The sequence below is a fragment of the Hippopotamus amphibius genome, chromosome 12 (genome assembly GCF_030028045.1).
Source record: "Hippopotamus amphibius kiboko isolate mHipAmp2 chromosome 12, mHipAmp2.hap2, whole genome shotgun sequence".
In the NCBI taxonomy this organism is placed as follows: domain Eukaryota; kingdom Metazoa; phylum Chordata; class Mammalia; order Artiodactyla; family Hippopotamidae; genus Hippopotamus; species Hippopotamus amphibius.
Window position 1 is genome coordinate 57,278,195 of NC_080197.1, and position 23,675 is coordinate 57,301,869.

Consider the following 23,675-nt stretch of genomic DNA (forward strand, 5'->3'; position numbering starts at 1 on the left):
TCGTGCAGAAAATGCATGTGTCGGACAAGCTCAGCTCAAGCACGAGCTACAGTGCTGCTCACCGTGAATTCCATGTTAGATACATGAACACCATTAAATAAGGTCCCTTGAGACAGAAATGAGGTTATGCATCGGTCAGTTGAGAAAATGCTGTGACAGAAGCTCAGGAACCTAAGCTTGTGCGTCCCCTAGAAGCAATGGTTCAGTAGGCACTAATTCAGCATTCTGGTGACTTTACAGAACGTAACTACTACGAACAACAAGAATCAGCCATGTTCTATCAGGTCAAGAGTGCAAGAACCAGCCATAACACACTAATTTTTTTTTCAGCTCTACCTCCTGAGGATTTAGACCACAAAGTGCAGAAACAGAAATCACGTCCTGCCAAGTGAAATAAGTCAGACAGGGAAAGACAAATACCGCATGATCTCGCTTATATGTCGAACCTCAAAAACAAACCAATAAAATGAAAACAGACTCACAGATAAAGAGAACAAGTGGGTGGTTGCCAGAAAGGAGAGGGATGTGGAGGTGGGTGAAATAGGTGAAGGGGATTAAGAGGTACAAACCTCCAGTTATATAACAGATCAGTCACGGGGATGTAACAGACAGCATAAGGAACATGGCCAATATTATTACAACAACTTTGTATGGGGATTGACGGTGATCAGGCTTATCGTGGTGATCACTTCATAATGTACGCAAATGTCAAACTGTTTTGTAGTATACCTGAATCTAGCATAATACTGTATCATGGGTATTTCAACCTTTTTTTAAAAAAAGACAAAAATAAAAAATGAAAAAAAACAAATCACTTCCTGGGTCCTGTAACACTTCAGTAGAATTAGTTGGTATTTTCTGTCCCTGTAGAGTCACTCAGACAAGAGTCTCACGAAGAAGGTCAATGATTTAAATGAGTGTTTTGCTATCATCGTTTTCTCTTGGGAGAAGTCTTACACTTAAAGGCCTGATTCTCCTTGAAGACCACTTATTTCCTCCTTGATACTTAGTTTTTTGACAACTCCAACAGTCTGTGGCAGACCTCAGGCAAGATCAATTTAGACCGATCAATTTAGACCCTGAAGAACCAAAAAGCCCACTTTTCGAACCAAATAATCCATTCTTTAATTTCTAAAAATTTATAAACAATAAGACTATTTAAGTCCCACCAACGGTCCAAAACTTTTCAGAATGCCCCAGAATCCCATGTTTCCCTTTGTAACAGCTAATCTCAAGCAGGAAGCAACTTCCGGACATCAGTATACTAAGAAGCTAGCTTCCCTACTCCAGGAATTCCATGCCTTAGAACCAGGGGCTGTAATGGAGAGTTCCATTCTGTCTTCTTGACTCTCTCCCAAGGTTGTGATTGTGTTTATTTGTTAAACAAAACAGTCATCCAAACACAGATCTGTTGAAACGCTTCCAACCAAGATGAGAGGCCAAGGCAAGGAGGAGGAACAGCTAATCAGAAACCAAGGACAAGAAAAGCTGGGTCCAAAATAAATATAGTACAAAATGCCCAGAATAGCCCAGAAAGACAGCTGATGACCTTTTCTTCTGAAATCTCTTAATATCACAGTATCAAATGGCACAAGTATTTAAAGCCAAGCACATAATTAACCACCATGAAGGTAAAGGAATAAATTTAAAACAAACATACAAACAAGAAAAGATGATGGTACAACAACAACTTGTGTTTTGAAACACAGATGACAAACACAATTATCGCACCACATTTAGGAGTCAATCGTCGGCCAGGGATTACACTTCAGTTCTAGGTAATGGTCACAGGAAGCTGTCAAGGCTGTTTCAAACTCTGAAAGCAACCATAATATTTCTAAGGAGATAGCATATGTTATTTTTTGCCTGAAGACTAAATGAATCCTGCTACAATGTCTGTGAATTGCCACACTCCTAATTTAAGTCTCCTCTTGGTTGGAGCAGCTCTGGGCTGCGATCTGACAAGGAGAGGCTAGCATTATGGCATGCAAGGAACACTGAACACACCCTGGCGATCCAACCTCATTTCTGTGATTATAATGCACGAAGCCTTGAACTACTGCTAAAAAATGGATTTAAGAAAAACTGAAAACCCCTCTCCCACGTGTTCACTCCCAAACTGATGGGTGGACGCTGCTCTTTGGGGATGATGCGATCTCAGTGGCTACAAATCGCCTGCTTTGAAACCCCTACACAAACGAGGTGGCGTGACCACGTGGGCGGGCCTGAGTAAGGACCTGCACATTCCCACGGCCTTGCTTGGCCTGAGGAAGAGGAGGCTGTGCTGAGGCCCCACCTCAGTGCTGTGCCTGGGTCCATTCCACCTCAAGGGCACTACAACCAGACAGCTTTCACCACCATCACCCGTGATCTCAAGAACCATGACCCCGCCGGAGGGACCAGGGTGCTGCCTGCACTCTAGGCTGATGCTATTTCTTCTGTTTACCAGTTGCCAGAACATCTAAATGGCTTGAAGTACAACTATTCCCAAGTTCTCAGTTTACTTTAACTCTTTCCTACATGTCCTCCTGCATCAGCCCAGTGCAGATACCCCTGGTGCAAGAGGACAGAGGTCAGAACTTAAAAGTAATTATTAAGTGATAACACTAGCAGTTATTCTTATTTTATTAACTCAATTGAACCCACTGACTCATTTCAATGCTAATCTTAAAATATCATTTTTAAAAAATCATTCCTTCAACATCTGGAACCACAAAATATATCCAAATTTTGTGACACTCCCAACTGTGGGACTATAAGATGAGAACTGAGAATTTAAATAGAGACCATAAATAGAGAGATGAGGCCAAAGGCAGCTTTCGTAATCCAGCTATACCATATATTTAAATACAATGTCTTGGGCTTCCCTGGTGGCACAGTGGTTAAGAATCCATCTGCCAATGCAGGGGACACGGGTTCAGGCCTGGTCTAGGAAGATCCCACATGCTGCACAGCAACTAAGCCCGTGTGCCACAACTACTGAAGCCCATGCCCCTAGAGCCCGTACTTGGCAACAAGAGAAGCCACCACACTGAGAAGCTCGTGCATTGCAACGAAGAGCAGCCCCCGCTCGCCACAACTAGAGAAAGCCCATGCGCAGGAACGAAGACCCAATGCAGCCCATAAATAAATAAATAAATTTATTAAAAAATCAAATCAAATCAAATAAATACAATGCCTTGAATATTTACTTAAGTAGTTTAACATAAATATAAATATCCTTTAATGAATAAAGCAAGTGTATGAGAGCTGGTTAAAGTAAATGTTGATGTGAAAATGGACTTACCTCAGTCACAACAGTCTGGTTCTTTGTTTTTCATCTGCTATGACATTAACTATTTCGTGAACTTAGGTCATATCCTAAAACTACTCCTTCCCCTACTATCATAAATGCCAAAATCTGCTGTCCCAGAACTTCTGACTTGGGGCAAACCCATCAAAGAATACAGCATTTAGAAAAATACAGCTATACTCCAAACTAGATGTTATTATATTTAGAGAATTCATAGACTTTTCCTCTGCCTCAAAGTCTCAATCTAACTTTCTGATTTTACAGATGAGATAACTGAGACCCAGGATTAATGGTATACCTGAAGTCCCACAGCTAATATGCAGAGAAGTCAGAACTAGAATTTCAGAGCCTTGGGTCAAATGTTGTCTTTGACTCAACTCACTCTAAAAATTTCCTTTTTAGAACACTAGACTATTCATCTGTTAGATCACAATCTCACTGAGGGCTTAATCTATACCATATGCCCCAATATCTAGTCCAGAATTCACTGATGATGGAAAGATGTCCCCAACCACAGGCAGCTGGAATGGACACCCTATACCAGCTGTGGTCTGTAGTGAATCACCCACTGAGCCTCTCACCAAAACTCCCTGGTACATAAGGATACATGTTTACAAAATGCCTGGCACAAGTTGAGAGTGTAATATATAAAATTATGATTTTCCTTTGTGCAAAATGACCCAGCTTTCTGTGAATCCCAGCTCCTCTAGTCTCTTCTTGAACTAACCGAGTAAAACAGTTCCAACAATCAAGAGTGTCTTCACTGACTCACCCTGGGGCAAGACCCGCCAAGGACACAGACAAATGTTTCCCTTCATCTCTCCTCCAAGTTTCAGTTTAAGGCGGGGCAAGTAGGAAAATATTTTTCTTAGTGTTCACCATACTTAAAAAAAAAAAACTAAGTTAATCTCATATTTTAAAAAAATAATCTGAAAACTTCTATAAAGTATCAGATACAGAGTCAAACAGGTAATATCAGTAACAATAAAAATAATAAAAATCAGAATAAAATCAGAGAATCAGAAAAATAATAAGAATAATGGCTATTATTTTTAGTGCCAGTGCAATGCACCCAGCAACACACCCCTGACACTATCGCAGCAAACTGTCACAGGAAACTTATAAGGGAGGTACATCAATATCCCCATTTTACAGATGAGGAAGCTGACACGGTGAGATCACAGGGAAAGAAAGTGGTGGGGCTGTGACCTGAACACAGAACAGCAGAACAGTCTCCTGGCAAAGCCCGCATACTCACATGCTATATCTCTTTGAAAAATACATTTATTCTTAGTTTGGTAATTTTATTAAGTTCATTCTTCACTCAAGATTCATACTTTAGGGACTGGTTTTTCAAAGCTTCCTTAAAACAAAAGTTAGACTTAATAAATTTGTTCAAAAAATGCTTTGAGAGCTCCAGCCTGCCTGCCCAGATCAATTTTTATTTCTCTGTTCATCTAGACTCTTCAGGTCTCTGAAGCTGATTCTTCCTCTAGGTTGTCACTTGTTCAGGCTCTTGATCTGCCTGGTGACATAGCCTAAACGTTTCCAGGGGACCCCAGACGTATCTGTCTCCTGGATCTATTTTCTCCTCTTGTCTGTAATCCCTTTCTGAACCCAACCAAAGCCCTCCTCTGCCAGGCGAGCAAACCTTACCATATCACACGCATATCAGAGGGGACTTCCACCAGCCACAACTCCAAGAGTAATCTACATTCCTGACCAGCATGCTTAGAACACGATGCTGAAGCAGCTACATCACCTGCCAGCATAATAGCAATGTGTCTCCTTGCCAAGATGTTTACTTCAACATCATTTCACAAGGCAGCTGAATCCAAATTACTGAGTTATCCCTGACCAAAATACAATCATCACCAAAAGATATGCACAAAAACATTCACTGGAGCACTATTTGTAATATTCCGAACTGGAAAAAACAGAAATGGCCACCAACAATAAAATAAACATACAATTGAATACCATGACGCTAAGGAGAATGAAAAAAAAAAACAATCTATACACGGTATCCTAGAGGAATTTCACAAACATAATAAGCAAAATAAGCCAGACAGAAAAGAATATAAACTATATGATTCTATTCACATAAACTTTAAAAACACGCAAAACTACATTAACGGCTTTAGAAATCAGGAGATTGCTTCCTCTCGGGAACATGAGGGGGAGGAGAATTCTGGGCTCTGGTAATTTTCTGTTATCTTGCGCTGGTTACACAGATGTGTACACTTTGTGACAATCATTCCATGAAGCCATCCACTTACGATTTGTGCACTTTGCCCTGTGTATGAGATACTTCAATAAAAAGCGAACTGAAAGAGGCCCTGGAGAACATCTGGTCTGCTCTCCTTAGCTGGCACAAGGGTAACTGTCTCACATAGATGTTAAGTATCTCAAAGGCACACGGGAAATCCGTGGAAAGGCTGGTCTAGACATTAGGTCTCTTAACTCACCCTCCAGGTATCAAAGCTACCTCTCAAACTTGGGAGGATGTTTCTCTAACTTCCTTCCTTGTTGTGACTACAGCCAAGGTTCAGAAGGATTAGGGTCACATTCCTATTAAGAACACAACCCAGAAGGTTCCAGTCTCCAGCAACAACGGTGCCAGGATGAGCGTTTAAACAGTGTTTAGAATACGGCAAATCAGAAAAGCCAAACAGCATGGCGTTCACACCCTAGTTCTTCCCCTCTTCCTAGCTGTGTGACTATCTGCGTGCTCCTTACCTCCCCCTGAACCTCAGCATCCTCACCTGGACCACCATCACTGAAATATTAACTCCGACTTTACAAGGCTGCCAGGAGGATAACACAAGATAATAGTGTCAAGCAGTGCCTGGCACGAGGCAAGCACTCAGAAAAAGTATTCGTTGAATGAAAGTGGATTGAATTGAATTAGTCAAGAGCTTGTCACTTAATAGAAGTTCAACAAATAGTTAAGTATCATTATTATTACTGAGCAAAAGAAACAGGGAGGAAAGGAATGAATAAGCTTACATGGAAACACCTCACTTCTCAAGCCTATGGGGTCATACATTAATGGGTCAACCAACAATTCTCACTGACTGCCATGGGGCAGTAAAGTGACCTGTGGGATAAAGAGCGATAAAGGATGTGAGAAAGGGCAGTGCTTCTTACGTGTCACCAGGTCTGTGCTTTCCTTCTCGACACCAAGTAAAGATTTGCTGACTGTCACAACATGTCTAAGTTCTATAACCACCTATGTTAGTCATATTACTTTTAGCATATAAAAATTTTTAAAGAGGGGGGTGGGTCATAAATTCTCATAGACTTAACGAGTAAACTACATAGTGAAGTAACTTTACTACTGGGAAAAACTTACACACTGAGTGTACTGAAAGGTAATAGCAGGCTTTAAAGATGTCACAAGTGAACAGTGATATGCATCAAGTTTACTTACATTTAAAAGAACAAGTTTAATAATGGTTTTTTCCTTCAGCTCTCCAAATCTTCCATGGACTGCTTAGCAATTTGATCCATAAAGGTCTTTTATGCTGAAAAGAAGCAAATATAAAAAAGATAAATTAAAACTAACTTCAAACTATAACACACCATAGGGACCTCCCTGGTGGTCCAGTGCTTGGGAGTCCGCCTTCCAGTGCAGGGGATACGGGTTCAACCCTGGTCAGAGAACTAAGATCCCACGTGCCGAGAGACAACTAAGCCTGCACGCTGCAACTACTGAGCCCGTGCACCACAATTAGAGAGAAGCCCACGAGCCGCAAGAAAGAGCCCATGCACCACAACAAAGGATCCAGCATGCCACAGAGAGGATCTCGTGTGCCGCAGCTAAGACCCGACACAGCCAAAAATAAAATAAAATAAAATAAATATTTTTTAAAAAAACTACAACACACCATAAAAAGACCCTATAGAAGGTAAATTATATATATGCAAAGAACATCAAACTAGATAGCATTGTGTAATTAAAAACAGTACAGTGTGTTAAGGACCAATAGATTTAACTGACTTCCTTCCATTGTTCCTTCCTCTCCCTTCCTTTTTTTTCCTGCCCCCATCAAGCATTCTTTCTTCCTTACTTCCTCGGTTACTGGACAACCCCAAATATTCCTTGAAGCCTGAGTTTCAGCAGAAAACCACCATCATTAATTTTTATAGTACAAAGTACCTAGCACAGGTTAGGTACTTTATGGTTTTTGAGTAAATGAATGAACCACAGTTCACCATCATTTAGTTGTTAAGATTTTAAAGAATGATGAAATTTATTATTTTCTTGTGCAACAAGAATAATACATAAATGATAGGTAGAAACACATATACTGTTTTTTAGACTTGTGATTCTGATTCCCGTATCTCTTTTAAATAATAAATACTTAGAAAAAAATTCCCAGTAGTATATATTTGGGCATAGATATTCTCACCATTACAGTAGTACCATATATTTTGGTCGTGAAGGAATGCTTAGGAGTAGTAAAAGTTCCAATACTTCATAACTACCTCCATCCAAATGAGAAAGCTGAATATCTCCAAGTCAAATACTGGAGACATGACCTCACGTGTACTTTTCAGATGTATATATGATCAGGGCCAGTTCTAGACAAAACTGTGGAGTAGGAGTGTGGCTGTATCCTTCTCTGTGCCCTTTTGAGGAGCCAGGGACCTCGCATGTTTAAGTAGGAAAACGACAGGATCAGCTCCAAGATTCCAGGAACCTAATGGATATGGTTCTTGAGACCATTTTCATTTAAAAGCAAACAAACAAAAAAAAGAACTTCAGAAGAGGCAGGTGCTTAACACTGAAATAAAATGTGCTGCTAACAATGGAATTTAGGCATGAATAGTGGATAGAGGTTGTCTTGAAGGAATTTCTCTCAAGTAAGCTTCTGTCCATTCAGCCTCCCCTAAAGCTGACTTCATGTATGACCCATATATACACACCAATCCAGGTAAAATTTTAAGCAATTAATGATGCATACATAAGTAAGCCTGATTTTTAGACTAGTGTGGGCTCCAACAGTAAACAGGTATATTAATCAGCAGTTTTTAAAGTGAGTGTCTAAGAACCCTACCTCATTGGTGCTTCAGAGAACAGAGCTGGGGCTGAGTGGATGTGCAGTAGTAGGCACAGCAATTTCACCTTTATCTGTTTTACACTTTGATCCAAGATTTAGTCGGAGAATTAGTTCCTTGAGCAGCTTATGAAAGGGTTCAAACTAACAGTGATTACGTGAAAAGCTAGGGAAGAAATCCCAATGAGCTTATAATGCAGCCGATCTAGAAACATTCTCACACCAAAATGCAACCACAGCTCTAATAGAACCTTTATGGGAAAATGTGAATTTCAGCCTGGGTCCCTGAGCACAGGTCAGCCTGTGTGTGAGCAGACAGGAGCCAGGCCTTCTCTTCCTTCCCACTCAGTGTCCTGGAACAAAGAGCAGAAGGAGGGACCCTACGCTGCTATAAGGACTGAACCCACAGGGAGGGCATGAGACTAAGGTGGGGAGGGTCTGTGGATATTGCAGAAGTGAGGAGACAGGGGAGGGGGTTCCAGTTGGAAGCCAGATGTAGAGGTTTCTGTGAGTCAGTCACCGTCCCAGCCCCTGCCCCAACCCTGTTAGCCTCCTTGCTAAAAATTACACATGCAGAGTTGAGATGCTTCACATATGCCAGGGCCACTTGAATAGGAAGGAGGAAGGAGAAAAGTCAGTGAAACAGTTTAAGGAGAAGAAAAAAATATACCTGTGTTCTGTAAGATCTACTTCAAAGCAACATGTAAAGTTAGAAAACAATTTTTTTAAAGAGTATTATAGACTATCATACAGAGTGAAGTAAGTCAGAAAGAGAAAAACAAATATATATTAACGCATATATGCAGAATCTAGAAAAATGGTAGAGTAACTGATTTGCAAGGCAGAAATAGAGACACAGATGTAGAGAACAAACATATGGACACCTAAGGGGGAAAGCGGGGCGGGGGGGGGGATGAATTGGGAGACTGGGATTGCCATATATGCATTACTAATAAGAAAAAAATATCACATTGTACACTTTAAATATACGCAGTTTATTGTATGTCAATTATATCTCAATGAAATTAAAACAAAACATAAAAACAACAACAATTAAACAAACAAAAAAAAAGAGTATTATAAAAAAGTGTTGCCTGAACTTGCTCCAGAGGAATTCACGTTAACTAAGAAGCGCTGGGTATACTCAACCCTTCCCTCAGCACAGAACTCTGATTTTTTTGGCCCAACCAGGACTGAATACACAGAAACATTTATAAACATGAACCATTAGATTTCTTGAGTTTCCATCGTGAGCCTTGTTTAAGCAAGTCAAAGATATCCTTTGTGATACAGTTTTGATCAAATTCAAGAGACTTTAGTCACTTCCTCAGAAACAGACGTAAGCTATAAATACGAACTAACACAGTCAGCCACTCACAAAAAGGCTCACTGACAAGTTTAGCTTAAAAACAAGAACACATTATTAAACTGAAAAGTAAGCCATAAAAAAATCTAAACCCATGCAAACAACATTCCTAGCAGAAAAACCCTTAGTGTAACGACAAGGAAAAATTACAACTTTTTATATGACTCACAAACCTTTCGTATACAGAGATTACAGAAAACAAAAACACAAAACCCAACCTGTATTTGCGTCCATTTAATAAAACAAACCCTTAACATCCTGCAAAATCTCAGATTCCAAAACCAAGAAAATTCTCCAAACCACTAAATAAGTGACTTCCGTATATCCCTCTAGATGGAAAACACATTTATTACTGTTTATTTTCTAAATCCCTTTGATCTTGTAAAGCATGACCAGCATAACTGAGACTAACACATTAGACTAACATATTAGACTGTTAGGAAGTGAAGTTACTATTTATTACAATAATGCCATATTTCATATTATAAAACTAAATGGAATGCAAAGTTTCTATTCATGTTAGACTTAAGTGTCTAAAGCTGGAGTCTGTATGCAGGGCAAATGCGGTCTGCCACCTGTTTCTATAAAGTTTTACTGGAACATATCCATGCCCATTTGTTTACATATCGTTCATGGCTGCTTTTGCAAGACACAGTGACAGAGCTGAGTAGTTGCAACAGAGACGGTAAGGTCTGCAGAGTATAAAATATTTGTTACCTGATCTGGCTCTTTAAGAAAGTTTGCTGACTTCTGGTCTAGGAAACAGCTATTTCAGTGGACTAAATCCTGAAATGAGAAACATTTTTAATCCTGATGTAGTCATCTTGTTGGGTAACTATCTAGGTCACTTCACCTTTAGGTGCTTTCATTTTCTCATTTACAACACAATAATAGGTAATATTTATTGGGAACTTATTATATACCAGGCACAATTCTAATGGCTTTACTTTTAGTAAATGAACAATGAATTCATTCATTTAATTCTGGCAAAAACACTGAGGAAAGTAAATTACCTCCATCTTACAGATGAGGAAACTGAGAGAGGGGGTTAAATAACTTGCCCAAGGTCACACTGCTGTTATGTGGAAAAACTGGGATCAGAGCTCAGGCAACCTGGTCCCGTGCTGATATTATTACTCTCTGCACTGTTTTGATAATAATTTTAATTTCATAAGTCACAGATAATAACAGGAAATCTCAAAAGGTTTGTAAGTTAAAAGTGTTAGGTAAGGACAGTAAAGTACACCTCTGCATGGTTTGTGATAAGAAACCTAAATAATAATATAAATGAACTCAAAACAATAATAATGTAAATAGACTCAAGACCCTTCTGATTCTAAGATTAGAGCCAACTTTGGAGTATTGGGACTATAAAAGCCTACAATACTCTTTATTTTTTACCACGAGTAATCAAAGAATCAAACGAACTGACCAATGTCTATTTTTCCCTCGGTTGATAAGCCCTCTCCAGAAAGGGCAGTTCAGGCCCTTCAGAAAGACTCACCAGAGGGACCCTTAAATCTTCCGAATTTGTTCCCATCACTTCTTACCCTCCACCTTTTTTCTATTTGGAAAAAGGCTGAGGGAGCATCAACAGAAATTATGGAATGACTGCTCTCCACAGCCTGGCTAGAGAGCTCCATCCAGATATTAACCACCACGTGGTTCAGGAGGATGTCCCCTTGCTGAGTCATCCCCACCCCTTCCTGAAGTTCTTCAGGATGTCTGGGGGAAATGTGTCACCTAAATGTGACCCGGTGCTCTTTTGTATTGAAAGATAGGTTTATATGATCCAAATAAAATAAGGGGAAAATACACCCCTAAATTACTCATCACCAACTTCACACTTAGATAGAGATGGTCTTAGCCATCTTTTTAATCAGGCCAGTTTTTGACTGGTTCCCATACACAGAGTAAAGTCCAAATCCTTGAGTTTGACTTTTAAGACCCTCCTCATCTTATCCCTCGCCTACTTTTCCAACCTTACCCCTTCTGTGTTTGGTCTTTTATATAACCTGGATGGCCTGTTCTTTCTCCAGCAAATCATATCTACTCCTGCTTTATCCTATCTACTCCTATGTCTGAGGCCACACTCATTCCATAGTCCCCTTTTTTTCTCTCCTACCGCCAACATCGCAACCAGTGTACAGGCCAAATCTCTGTGCTAAATATTGTGAAATATAATTTGTACTTCCTATGAGGGTTGGATCTACACAGGAGGGGAAGCAAGTACACACAAGACTAAAGTAAAGCTGTATATTAAAGGTTCAAAGTGCTACAGGATCCAGATCAGGGGAGCTAAAAAGACTTTAAAGAGAGGCCATTACTGTGTCGGACTTGAAGGAAGGGGGAACCTCATAGGGTGGTTGAGTTCATAACGTTGTAGGGGTAACCATATAGTATAAAGGTTTACATCATAAACTTCAAAGCCAGAGTCCTGGGTCCAAAATCCTGGCTCCCTTTGACCAGAAATAGGGTATGCAGAAGTTAAAATCAAACAAATCAGTCTGACGCCTAACCATGCTCAAAACCGTATTTGTAGCCAGTTCTCATGTCCTGTTCAAACAATAAAGCCTTTCACATTACGCCCCCGTGTAGTCTTCCCATCACTCACTGCCATCAGCATTTCGTGTTTCGACCCATTCATTCATTTGGGCATCAAATCACATATTGATTTCCACTGTTTAAATATTCCCAAAGTATGTTTTGCCTCCTCAATAAGACTTTGTTATCAAAGAACAGATTCTTTCAAATAGACCCTTGGCATTTTCAAATTTTAGGTTCAAGGTCCCTAACAAGTAAGGCTAGTTTAGCAGAGAAGCAAATTTAAATTACAAACTTGGGCTGTTTGGCTAGTGACATGGGGCCCAACCAACCATAAACATCTGTATTCCAACACGGCTTTGTTTTCTGCCCATCCAGTAACTTAAATGAACAGACTGAAAACTTATTTCTTTGTGGAATGGTCAGACAAAAAGCTAACAGCTAGGACTAGAGATAGAAGTAAAGATCAAGTGAAGCAGTACAAGAAAGTGATGACTCTTAGCCAAAAAAATAGATATTAAAGAGCTGAAGAAATTATACATTATAGCATATTTGCAAACCTGAGGCTGGACAAGGGCTTCAGACTAAACCCTTCAGTGTTAAAAAGGTTAAGTGTTCAGTTTTTTGTGTGTTCTCACAGCACCAAGCACCATGCTGTAAATACCAGCTGAATGAATAATCTGATAATCTCCGATGTCCCCAAGTCCTCAAAGAACCCACTTTTCATGCCAAAATCAAATTTAATATAGTTAAATTTCCAAGTTTGCAAAATTTTAGTATTCACAATGTCTACTGACATATTACATCAAATCAGGGCCACGTGTTTTTAAATTAACATTGCTTCACAGTCGTATTTGTATGTTTAGTAACAGCTTGCCTTTTTAAAAAAATTCTAAAGTTCTGTGCCCAACTTTGCCAACATGGGCAAATTATTTTTTCCTTCCTAAAAAGATTCTAATTCAAAGATTCTAAGAAATTTTGAAATTCAAAAGTGGTTACTCTTTGAACTTTTTACTGAATTGATTACAGTGATTAAAGTCAGCCATAAAGTTTTATATGAAAATAAATACATGCACGACTGCATGTTGTGGGGCAGTACGCTGGGAGTGGGGGTGAGAGAATGAACACAGCTCAGCTTCCGAGCACACCAATTTTCCTTTGACAAATACTTTATTCTTTTTTTTATAAATTCATTTATTTATTTATTATTTATTGGCTGAGTTGGGTCTTCATTGCTGTGCGTGGGCTTTCTCTCTAGTTGCGGTGAGCGGGGGCTCCTCTTCATTGCAGCACGCAGGCTTCTCATTGAGGTGGCTTCGCTTGTTGCCAAGCATGGGCTCTAGGCGTGTGAGCTTCAGTCGTTGCGGCACACAGACTCAGTAGTTGTGGCTCACAGGCATGGTTGCTCTGCGGCATGTGGGATCTTCCTGGACCAGCGATCGAATCTGCGTTCCCTGCACTGGCAGGCGGATTCTTAACCACTGCGCCACCAGGGAAGCCCCCGACAAATACTTTAAACTTCATTTTTTTTTATGTCAAATATCATGGACCACAGCAAAAATCTTATATAACAACACATTCAAACTCTGTATGAAAAATATTATGAACTATAATGTAAAGTTTACCAATATATTTAAAACAGTGGATTTCAACTCAATTGAGGGCAAGAATTTTACAGTAGATGTTCCCATTATATCCACACTTCTTGAAGTGGAGGGGTAATTCAGTAGAAACCAGAGATTCCTAACTATAGTCAGTCATGTTCTCAGAGGGAAAAATATTCTATCAGTGTTCTAAAATATGTTCTATTCCGTATGAAAATGTAGGAAAAAACAACTGCACGACCCCTAAAACTCTGGTCTCATACCCAAGAAATCCTTAGAATCAAGTCCTTCCACCTCTATCATTCACTAATGTTACTGCAAATATCACTCAAAAAGTAGGAAGTCAAACCACTTCCATCCCACCACATTCTGAAACAGCACTGTGAATTAGTGTTAAATTTGTATCGTGATTATTTGAAAGAAATAATGACTACAGCTCACTGGTGTATAACACTTTATGATGCCAGTAGAACTCCATGAACTAACATCCCCAGTGAGGTCATCTTAGCTCTGGAAAGTGGGGTGGCCCCTCATGAACTCTATCATTGCTGACGCAGCAGTAAGGACTCTTCCCGTGAAACTGTCCCACATGGAATAGATGTGTTTTCATTGTCAGACTAGGCCCATGATCTCTGCATCATGTGTGTTTAGAAAGAAATGGATTGATGGGTACACTGACATATTTCCTAAGAATTACACTCCTGAAATATAAGGAATTGAATATACATATAGGCTTATAGTGGGACATTCAAAATGCAAGACCATCTTATAATAAAGAAGTGTCCAAGTATATCCAAAGCCGAGTGTTTCCTGCCTAAGATAGGTCCAATTCAGCTACCTTCTGTTAAAAATCCTGTTAACCAGCATAAGACCCCAGAGCTTTATAGACTTATTTAAACTTGAATAGGATGTATTCCTTTAGGAAAACAGCAGTTAAAATACCTATTTGATTTTCAGCTTCCATATTCAGAAAGACACAATGACCTATAAATTTTCTAAATCACAAAAGAGAATCCATAGCAATTCTAAAAAAGAATACAAGATGAAACATTTAATTCTCCACTCCTCATGTACCCCTAACCTTCAATAAGGAAGAAAAAAAAAATAGAGGGGACAAAATGCAGCTCACCTCTATCATGGAAGTCTCGGCAACCCCATTTCTTTCAAATCATACAGCCCAAGGCTAGCGCCCTAGCTTTTCTTATCCTTTTCGTGCCATCAAGAAATCGTTTGCTCTCTTTCTTTCCTCCCCCCTTTCCTCTTTCTCATTTTAATCAGGGCCAAACTGGTAGATGGTTTTTACAAGGATATATTGGCAACCGGCAGTGGTTATCATAAGCCCTAAAAATGTAATATAGTCTTTGACCCAGCACTGCATATTAACTAAGCTAAACCAAATGCTTGGACAAGTAGGCAAAGATTTTTGTACCTAATTTTCACAATGTTATTTATAATAAGAAAAAATAGAAACAATCTGATTGTGTCTAGCAATAGCTACACTGAAGTACATCCATTAGACAGACTATTAACCAGGCCAAGGTTAGAGGGGTATGGTTACCAATGGGTAATGATACAGAAGGACGTTCGTGATATATTAATTGATTTTTGCAAATATACATGTACGTAAGGTAAAAAATCAGGAAGGATAACCATCTATGGTTTGCAATACTTCCTTCTTCCTCTTCATCACGGACCCTGCAGAAGTCTACTACCAGTCATATATCTTTCATTAGAGAGAAATTGGGGGGGGGGGGGGTGCAGTGGCAAATGAAGGGACAAGTGTACGCATGTTTTTTCAAAACCTCCCCCACTCCCAATCTGTGATAAGTCTTCTTTCCTCCTCCGAGATAAGCTGTCACAGCCCAGCACGCTGACAGTGGTGGAATTTCAGACAAATGTGATTTTATTTTCCTTTCTGCTTATCTGTATTTTATAATTTTACAATAAAGATCATGTATTATTTCTGTCAATGGGAGCAGAGCATGATAACTTAAAGTACAGAATTTGGAACAGGTCAGTCTGGATTTTAATATTCCAGGTCTATAACTTTTCACCTATATGATTTTGCTCATTACTTAACCTAAGCCTCAAGCTTCCTCATCCACCAAATGGGTAGCATAATATTATGGGTATCCTTTTATTAGAGACACTAATAGAAATGCCACCCTGGATAAAAGAAATGATTACTATAGAGTATACAAAATACAACTTTATTTAAATGTTTACACTTTTAAGGAAAAAACTCTAAGCCCCAACCTCATAGGAGAAAAAGGTAAATTAAAACACGGGGAAATTTTCATTCAAAATGATAACCAAAAATGTATATTAAGCAGCCCTGAGTTACCATTTTACATACCAAGACAAACAAAATATCCTAACATTCATAGTTTCAATGTTGTAGTGAAATTGCTGGTCATTCATTGTTACCGGCAATGGACTGAATTCTTTCGTACTTTAGGAAAGCATTAATGCTCTACTGCAGTAAGAGTTAGTAACATCACTCTAATGCACTGATCTTAGGAAATAATTTGCCTAAAACAAAATTTAATATACACTAAGGTGTTCAATACAGAATTCTAAATAACAGTAAGTAACTGGAAATACCTGAATACCTATTTTCAGAGGCATAGTGAGTGGTTTAATTAATACTGGCATGTCAAAATAGTAAAATTAGGAAACCACTCAGGTTGTCGTAATGAAGACCATGAAGACACAAAACAGTCTGATATACTTTTAAGTGAAGACGACAGGATCCAAAACATTTACCCTCTGTCACTATATAAAATGTATATCATACACAGTAATAACTGAAGCGAGGAGCAGCGTGCGGGGTCTGGGGAGAGCAGTGAGTACCAGAGCAGAGGCATGGACCAGCATGGCGTCCTCGGCAGCTGGACCAGAAGATGCGGTCAGCCACGCCAACTATTTCTGTTGCAAGGGAGACCAGATTTTACTAACGTTTCACGAATGGATTGCTACTGGCACTCTCTCTCAGGACAGACACCAGCCGGTCACACAAGACGCAAGATGTATCTGAAGGAAGACTGGGAGTTCCCCAGCCACAAGGCATCCTCGTTCCTTAAGTCCTCTGAGGCCTGCAAGGTATTACAGTTTACATGCACCCAGGTAAGTGGACGGATGGATGGGGGATGTTATCATTATAATTTAACCACAAAATGGACAAATGGCTTAAAGTAACCATGGATGGATAATAATACCAATAACGCAAGCACAAGGGACTCGAGGAATTGGCAAACTGGACACAACCTGTTCAAATCACACAACCCATAAGGGGTCCCTAGTCCCTGTAAAGCAAAGATGACACTGTCACAGCGAGAAAAGTTTCTAAAAGGAACATGCATTTTGAAAACAAAGGTTTGAAAATATTTCCATTATGTTATTTTTTTTGCCCAAATAATGTCACAACCATAAAAACTGTCCTATCTATACACTCTAAAAATGTGAACACAGAATTTTCTAATCTGCCTTAAAATGTACCAAATTAAGAGTTTTAATTTTTACAGCCCTATTAAAAATAGGAAACTGTGGCATGTTCCCATTATTTTTTTACAGACTTTATCAGCATTAAAGAAGAAACTAATAGCTACCATTTATTGATGCCTTCCTGTTTGTGGGTCAGGCCCTGTTCTCAGCACCTGATGTGTGTTAACCATTCAGTCTTGAACTCTATCCCTGACAGAGAGACTATTATTTCCTCATTTCACAGACATTAAAACTGAGACAGATTAAGCAAATTATCTAATCTAGTAAATAGTCAAGACAGGATTCTAACCTAGGCAATTCAACTCTAGAAGTCAGTTCTTAACCCCTAAGAATACTACGCTAGATTGCAACTGACTGGCTGATTTCAACCAAACTTTCCTACAGCTGGTGGATTAAAAATGAACAAATAGTAAGCAATGCATGTCTCCCATTTGAATCTACATGTTCCTTGTGAGTTAACTTTTTCAATAATGACAACTTAAAAAATAATTATATAAATAAATTGAACTTTGAAACAGACCTTAAAATTGCTGTATAACAGTGGAAATAGATTTTTTAAAATAAAGATACATTAGTCTTACTAAAATTATCATAGATTGAGAGAAAAAAAGCCAAAAAATTTTAAAAACTGCGAGTATTTATGAATGTTTTTCTTGTACCATTAATAAATATAAAATTATTTTAAAACATTTACTATATTCTTTTAATTCCTACTTTTGTGTGTTTACAATATCTAAAATATTCCTGCAATAAAGTATACCTTATTTATAATAAATATACATAGACTGAAGGAGACGTTGACAGATTCGGGGACAGCAGTACCCTAGCAGAAAGCGTTAGAGACAGCAGCAGAAGGCTTTAAAGCAGGAGAAAAACATCATCCAATTTCACTTTCAAAAGATCCCTCTGGAGACAATATCAAATTTGGAAGCAAGGGATGCAATTATGGTTTCTAAAGGCATGAACTAGCAGAGAGAATGGAGGGGAGAGGGAGGCTGGGAAAAGCTTTGGGAGATTTATTGAGGCATGAAGGAGCAGAAGTCAATGGTGGTTCTATGGTTTCTGACTTGTGGTGACAGAATTCAGAAGAGAATATAAAACAAGGTGTGTGCATGTATATGTGTGTATGTGTATGTGTGAGATGAGGGGTGAAAATTAAATTTTGATCACACTGAGATTGCAATGCCCAAGAAAGCACGGGGTGAATGCATACAATGTAGTCAGGAAAACAGGTCTGGAGAGTTCAGGAAAGAGCCCTGGGCTCATTTATGATAGAGCTTCATCACTTTGTAAGTGGTCACTGAAAGGATGGGTGTTGATAAGTGCCAGGGGAGAATACCTAAAGACAAAAGGGTGCCAGCACTGAAAGAACCAGTCGGGATAACAAAGCCATTGAAGAGGGAAGGAGGGACGGAGGGAGGGAGGGAGGAAGGAAGGAAGACAGGCAGGCAGGAAGGGCCTGGGAGATGGGAGGGGTCCTGGGGAGGGAGGGATGAGAATGAGAGGCTGGCTGGGGGAGGGCTGTGCGGCCGAGTGACTCCCACACCCACACGCCGCCAGTGATGGGAGGACATCCTGGCATCACACCTGCTTCCAGAGCAACATGAAGCCCCTCAGCTACCACTCCTCACCCTTATGTGTTTAGGAAGTTGAACGAGAGGAGCTTGGCAAAGAAAGGCATACTGCTGGTAGCTTCATATTCTACAGAAATGAGCAAGGAAGCATAAACCACAGTCGGGATCAAGCTGTCAGAAGCCACTTAGTGCAGAATGTCATTACTAGAAGAACCTTTTCCTAATAAACCTTGATTTTAAATAGTCAGCAATAAAAAAATACATAGAAATGCTTTCTGAAAGAACAAAGCCTTTCTATGACCCAGAAACATGAACAAATAACTTTTGATCCCGCACTTGCTATATTTGCGTAGCTGCCTGACCAGCTACAACGGATTCCTCTTTCCCACCAGACCCTAACAACTCTCCTTCATGATGTGATGAGCTCTGGTTTTTTGAAGCAACTAGAGATCCGTTCAATGTTCTCTCTTAAGGAGAAACAGAAGTTAGATTAAAGGCAAATATTACCATTTTTCCAATGCCCTTAAATTTGTTTTAATCTGGAATTTCTCCATAATGATAAAGAGACATAAACTTTATCTTGGGTGTGAATCAGTGTCTTTCTCCTTAGTCTGAATACTGAGTCAAGATAAAACCCCGTGAAGGCTAAAAAACCTTCTTGGCTTTAGAAATAGTATCACAAGTTGAATTTATCAGCTCACCTCAAATTTTTATTATAGAAAATTTCAAAGATATACAAACCTAAGTAGGTTAATACAATGAGTGCCAAGCACTGTCAACAGCTTCAGCCACCACCAGGGCCAGTCTTGTTCCATCTATATGCCCCCCACCGATACTCCCAGATTACCTTGAAACAAGTCCCAGAAATTCTAACATTCCTCCCATGGATACTATAGCATATCTCTCTAAAAGATAATATAACTATAAAACTGTTATCATACCCTCCAAAATTAGCAATAATTCTTATTGTTAGGAAGAGGAATTTCTATTTCAATACAGCCACATTTCCAGTCAATCACATATCCAATTGTCTCGTAAAAGTCATATTAAAAAAACAAAAAATTTATTTGATTGCATTAGGATCTCCTCAGGGCCCACCATGGTGGTTGTTTGAATTTTGAGATAGGTTTGTTAAGAAATTTTTTTTTTGGTTCTTTTTTTAAAAGACTATTAGAGCTGTTTTAGGTTTATAACAAAATTGAGAGAAGATACAGAGATTTCCTATGAAATTTTCCTAAGAATTTTTAATCTATAGGTTCCCCCCTTTATCTCTGTTCTTTCTCCTTGCAAGTTATTTATTGAAGAAACTGGGTCATTTGTCTGTAGAGTATTCCACAGTCTACCGCATTCCCAGGTGCAATTTAACACGTTTCAGCTCACTTCTAAAACTCAGGTGGGTTAATTTTTTCCTGTATCTTGTTGATGGATAGAGGGGGAGACAGAGGTAGCATGTGGTACACGGAACAAAACCAGCGTGCTTTTCCATTCTGCAGACATTAAGTAGTATGCAAAACAAACTGAGGGCCAATTTTTAAAGGATGCTATAACGTTATCTTTGGAGCAGGAACAGAAGTCGAGCCCTGGGCTTATAAAGTAGTATTTAGATCACAGGGATAAAAAGCAAATGCTCCAGACTGAGGCTTTCCTTCCCTCCCAACTCCCTCTGATGGTATTAGAGAGGTGGGGGCTCTAGAGCAAGCAGTTGAGCTGAATCCCTGCTGTGTGGCCTTTAACCAGCTTACTTAACTTACTTATCCGCAAAATGGAGCTAATATTTCACACCTCCTGTGGGAGAATTCATTGAGATCATTCAAACTAAGAGCTCAGCACACAGCAAGCTCTCAAAAAAAAGTTATTATCTTTTCAAAATCATGATTATCCCTAATTAAAAGTCTCCTCCTCAAAACTAAAGCTCAGCCTTGAAGGGCCCCCTCTTTTCTTACCCCACTACGTGACTACCCTAAATTGCTGAAGTCTTGCCAATTTCTCTCTAAAACAGTCCTTCTGTCCATAAATTAATATGGACACGAGGTGGGAGCAGACTACCCCTGCTGTGTGATAATATATCTTTCATATTTTGCAAACAGCAGGCAGAACCGGCTGTTCTTGAACAGCCACAGAACTAATCTCCTTGCCTGTTTAGGATGCATTCAAGTGAAGGACAGCAATTTTTGTTTCCTGTGACTAAGAGCCTACCATGTGCCAAGCACGACGTTTAGCACTGACACTGCGTAAATTCTTATCTGCTGGGTTTCAGGGTGGGAGAATCCAATGACCTATGTTTTAATTATGAATAACCCCAAAGTTCTCATTTAAAATATGTATTCAGCACCTACCACTGGGCTACGTGCCGCAGGGAGTGAAAATTTAACAATAAGGCATAGTCTGTAAAAAAGAAGTTTATAGTCCATGAGGAGGCACAAGAGGTATACTAATGATCTGTAACGTAATGGAATATAATATAATATGAGGGGAGAAATGAAATGGTGGGGAAAAAAATCAGATGTGAAAAATAACTTAGAATTAAGGATAGTTATGGGGGGGTATTCTAAAAAGAGAGGATGTGTAAGATGAAAGTTTAAATAATGCACAGAATATGGATACCAAGGGGTGAACGCGGCAGGGTGGGGGACTGATTTGGGAGATTGGGATTGCCATATATACATTACTAATAAGAAAAAAAATCAAATTGTACACTTTAAATATATGCAGTTTACTGTATGTCAATTATATCTCAGTAAAAGTTCTTAAAAAAAAAAAAAGAAACAAACACAACATATAGAAGTTCAGTAGACCACAGGAAGGGTTGGAAGAAACAAGGAGAAAGAGAATTTCAGGCAGAGTAAACAGGAGCATGGGGGCTGAAACTGAGCATGGGGGCTGTTCATGGAATGGCAGTAGTTCTGGCTGGATGGAGTGCAGGACGTGTGAAGGAACAGAGAAATAGGTGGCTAGATCCTAAAAGTCTTTGATGAGTGGTGGTCAGGAGACTGGACTAGATTTGGTAAGTAACCGAGAGGTTTTGAGGTTTTCTGAGCCAGTCAGTGGCATGGTCAGAGTTGTGTTTCATATAAGTTCATATGGACACAAGGAGGTGGGAGGAGAACACTGCGTTCTAATTCAGAGTCAAGTCAAAGAAAGGAAGGCACAAATGCCAGCTATATACTGTAATATAATATGAGAGAAGAGGGGAAGGAAAATCCAAAGACAGCTCCAAAGAACCTAAATGCCTGGGGAAAACAGTGGTGCCATTATCACTGATGTAAGTCAGTTCAAACAGCTGGCGGTGGAAGAGAGGTGATGTAATAAGTCCCATTGGAACGCGCTGGGTTTGCAGACCCGCAGATCACACACAACGGTCACCAGAACCAACGGGGAAGAGTAGAGAGAGGGCCAGTGAGAAAATCTCAGAGAAACAATAGATTTAGGATGTAGCAAGGTGGGCTGGTGAAAACAGACAGAGAAGTAGCATTCAGAGAAGAATATTTAGGTTAGTGCAAATCACAGGATCCAAGGAACGAAGGAGCTTTAGAGCAGTTGTGAAGACAAAGGACAGATGGGAGAGGTTAAAAGAGCGAGTGAGGAAGGAAAGGCAATGAAGGCAGCCCCTTGTTCCACTTTCTGAAGGTTTTTATGCTGATCAAAGGTGATGCAGAGGAAACAGCTGAACACCTGAGACAGGAAAGAAAGCGAGTACCCCTGGAGACGAAGAAAAGGCAAATGAAAAGACAGAAATATGTTAAGGTGAAAGAAGAAAGTGAAGCTTGAAAGTCAAGATGACCAGCTGTCAGATCTGTTCTGTCGGCCTCTGTAGAGTTTCAAAAAATCTGATTTAAACACGTAGAGATTTCACCTAGAACACCAGACATTTGATTTTTCTAGAGAACAGAGAAGGTGGGCAACCCCGGGCCAGGCTTCCACAGGACAACTGCTGGCGCTCCTCCTACGACACAACACGGCTGGCACCTGCCCATCTCCTCTTTCATTTCAGTAATTTTGATGGCCCTCGTGGGCAGTTGAGTTTGTGACCCCTGACCTAGATCTCGTCAATAAAAAAAGGAGATGATGTCATCCTTAGAGTGAGTGAGGACTCTAGACTGCGACTGGAAAAACTGTGAAAAATTATTGTAATAGTCATGAAAGGAAACAGTTGAGGAAGTCAAACAGGAGATGAATAATCAAAGGGTTGTTGTCTGTCTGTCCGCTGAAGAGAGCAGGGATTCATCATTGTGCCTGGCAGTGCCCTACAGCCTGAAAGCAGAGCTCACAGGGCAGTTGTGGCTTAAGATGGGAAGACAAAGGATTCAAGGGTGAGAGGGGGACCTCAGTGAGAAGAACTACCCTTGATGGGGGGTCCGAAGGGGTTGGTGTCCTGGGAGAATGAAGAAGAGACATCGTAGGAACAAAGAGCAGATCAGGAGGTGGGAGGGAGGTGGGAGAGACCTGGAAGGCAAAATAAAAAGGGTCTTGCTGAATTTTTCTGGCAGAAACTTGAAAGCATCATCTGTATAAAAATATCAGAAAACAGACACACATCAAAGGCTAAATGCAAGAATGGGGAAACTTTGGGAGGAAAGTAAAAGCAAGTATGATTAGTACAAAAGGGAAAAGTTAGTCCTGCAAAAATTTACCTCTAGTGTATCTTCACCTTCCTGCTAGACTCCTAGAAATCAACTAGAAAAAGTGAAAATATAACCAGGCTTAGTAAATCATGATAAATTAGGTTCA

The 23,675-nt window shown here is 39.7% G+C and overlaps 1 protein-coding gene across 9 annotated transcripts in view; it reads right to left on the bottom strand.

The window, feature by feature from the left end:
- PPFIBP1 (PPFIA binding protein 1) overlaps positions 1–23,675 on the bottom strand; it is a 174,073-nt gene that overhangs the window by 111,807 nt on the left and 38,591 nt on the right. For 7 of the 9 annotated variants that reach the window (XM_057700825.1, XM_057700832.1, XM_057700831.1 and 4 more), the window contains exon 2: positions 6,726–6,819. The gene's annotated coding sequence lies outside the window, so the exon portion shown is untranslated. Of the gene's footprint in view, positions 1–6,725; positions 6,820–10,438; positions 10,508–23,675 lie in introns of all 9 variants that reach the window. The other 2 variants (XM_057700826.1, XM_057700824.1) reach the window with 1 other exon arrangement.